This window comes from Etheostoma spectabile, chromosome 9 (genome assembly GCF_008692095.1).
Source record: "Etheostoma spectabile isolate EspeVRDwgs_2016 chromosome 9, UIUC_Espe_1.0, whole genome shotgun sequence".
Classification (NCBI taxonomy): Eukaryota; Metazoa; Chordata; class Actinopteri; order Perciformes; family Percidae; genus Etheostoma; species Etheostoma spectabile.
In genome coordinates this window covers 46,227-49,054 of record NC_045741.1, presented here as the reverse complement: position 1 = coordinate 49,054, position 2,828 = coordinate 46,227, and the positions used below count along the sequence as shown (strand labels likewise).

The 2,828-nt window shown below is 43.4% G+C and overlaps 1 protein-coding gene and 1 long non-coding RNA gene across 4 annotated transcripts in view; one reads left to right on the top strand and one right to left on the bottom strand.

The window, feature by feature from the left end:
• Positions 1-2,828, top strand: part of uhmk1 (U2AF homology motif (UHM) kinase 1) — a 22,514-nt gene that overhangs the window by 6,311 nt on the left and 13,375 nt on the right. The window lies entirely within an intron of this gene.
• LOC116695918 (uncharacterized) overlaps positions 1-2,828 on the bottom strand; it is a 5,630-nt gene that overhangs the window by 534 nt on the left and 2,268 nt on the right. The gene's annotated exons all lie outside the window — the stretch shown is intronic.

Sequence of the window (2,828 nt, the reverse complement as noted above, 5' to 3'; positions counted from 1 at the left end):
ATTGAATGCAACTAACTTTAGTTGGTAGAGTAATAGTGTGTGAGACGGAGCTGCTGGACCTGGACCTAGACCTGGTCCTGGGCCAGAGATGTGACCCATTGCGAGAATATCCATAAAAATGCAGCCCATTGACGATACAGACATTTTATACACACGACGTGTGTATGCGCCGTTCGACCCGTGCTGGACCCGTTCATAATGAGTCAGCCGTCTCTCCGTGAGTAGCGTCCATCACACTCCCTCTCGCAGTTATAAATAGCCGATAAAATTTGTTTTGGTTAAAATCAACAAATAATCGTGAGAATAATCGCGATCAAAATTTTGATCAAAATAATCGTGATTATCATTTTGGCCATAATCGTGCAGCCCTAGACGTAACGTCCAGAGAGGGAAACGGAAGCCGGTGTGTGGCTTGATGTGCCTTAAAGCAATTCCAGCCAGTTAAGTAGGCTGAGAGAGTGCTTGGCAAGACTGTGGATGATGGCGTCTTGTGATGCGTAAGAGGTTTCTCAGCTGGTGTGTTAGTGGAACGTTGTAGCTTAAAACGGTGGCACTGGTGTGGGGTGAATGTCTGATTCTGGAGCCGATTGTCTGAATTTCTTTATTTAAGATGTCTTCTACTGCTGTGTTGTCTGAGTAAATGAGTATGGACTTGTGACCATTCGTGCCCCCAAAGTATGGCAGCCACGACAATGGGGTATGGGTCATGGAGTGTCGACAAAGGAGACCCGGACTCTGCCCAATTACAGAATCCTAAGGGCTGAGCGAAAGCGAATCATGACCCCCGCAGCAACTACCAAACTTTTGGAGGGAGCTGCGTCTTGTACAGCTGAATGACAAAGTCAACGTAGAAAAAAATAAATGCTGTTTTGAGAAGCCAGGAAATGCCGCCACGCCCCGTCCAAGACAACGCTAACGTGGAATGAAGGGATGGCAGCAGCAGTGGATGAAAGGTTAGACAAGAAGGAATTTGCTTATAGAACTAAGCAAATGGCAGAATTGACCATTTTCTCCGGATCCATGACTGAGAGCGTAAAAGGCTGACCCTCTTGCATTAAGCAATCTGAGACACAAGCCTGGCTTTTCCAGCAGCTTTTCCATCAGTGCATGACTCTAAAACATGATCAAGATCTCGTTTTTGTGTCTGGTGATTAGAGATGTGGTTTAGGCATGGCCCTGCTCCCAAACCTAAGTTAACAAATTAATTTCATTTGTCGGCCAACGCTTAATGATCGGTTATTTAATTCCATTGTGCTTTCTTTTGGAAGGCTGGCTGCCAAAAATTGCCACTTAGTAGCTAATGAATTAGCCAGGTAAATGATTGCTATCAGCAAACAGATTGCCATGTTATTGGCAAATCCATTACATAAAATATATGACAGAACCATCAATCAACTATTATCAACTATTATACCATAACTTACATGTCACACACATAAAACGGCTTCAAATGTGTAAAACTAGATACAGTCTATGCAATGTATGCAGTCCATTCAAGGCAGAGAAATGCGGGACTGTTGTGAAAATCAATAGTAACTTTGGCGATTAGCGTTAGCGCAAGCTAGCGATTCTTTTAAAACGTTTCAAATAAGGTTGCAACATGGTTGCAAGTATATATGCACAAGACTGTATAGACCACAAAACAAGATTGTCGTAATTTCTAAATCAATTATTTAAGCCGAAAATACTTACATTCATGGGTCTCTCTGGTCGAGGCGGCAGCCATTGTTGCCTGTTGAACAATATATATTGCTACCCCCTCGATTATATGTAAGCTCGCTTCCTCCCTTTATTTTTTCATTCACTGGCTATGGTTCCAAGGGCCATATACCGCTTACCCCTCGTTCAAAAAGGGTATTGGGACAGCACTAGGTCTTGCATGAACATGCTTTTTTTGGATCTTGGATCTCTCAATACCAGGTAGACCGAGAAAGATTTCAGCCAAAACTGGAAGAAGAATGGTTCGGGATGCAAAGAAGAACCCACAGGTAACGTCAGGAGAAATACAGGCTGTTTTGGTGAAAGATGGTGTGGTTGATGCAAGAAGCACAATATGACGGTACTTGGAACAAAAATTAGCTGCATGGTCGAGTTGCAAGAAAGAAACCTGTACTCTATCAATGCCACAAAAAAGCCTGGTTAAATTATGCCCAAAAACACCTTGCCTCACAGCTTTTGGCACACTGTAACTTGGAGTGATGAGACCAAAATAGAGCTTTATAGTCACAAACATAAGCGATATGTTTGGAGAGGGGTCAACAAGGCCTATAGTGAACAGAATACCATCCCCACCATGAAGCATGGTGGTGGCTCACTGATGTTTTGAGGGTGTGTGAGCTCTAAAGGCACAGGGAATTTTGTGAAGATTGATGGCAAGATGAATGCAGCATGTTATCAGAAAATACTGGCAGACAATTTGCATTCTTCTGCACGGATGCTGAGCATGGGATGCTCTTGGACTTTCCAGCACAACAATAACCCCAAGCACAAGGCCAAGTTGACCCTCCAGTGGTTACAACAGAAAAAAGTGAAGGTTCTGGAGCGGCCATCATAGTCTCCCGACCTTAATGTCATCGAGCCACTCTGGGGAGATCGCAAACTTGCGGTTCATGCAAGACGACCAAAGACTTTGCAATAACTGGAGGCATTTTGCCAAGATGAATGGGCAGCAATACCACCTGTAAGAATTCAGGGGCCTCATAGACTGCAAGCTGTCATTGATGCTAAAGGTGCTAATACACAGTATTAAGAACTAAGGGAATGTAGACTTTTGAACAGTGGTCGGTTAATTTTTTTCTTTGTTGCCATGTTTTGTTTTATGATTGTGC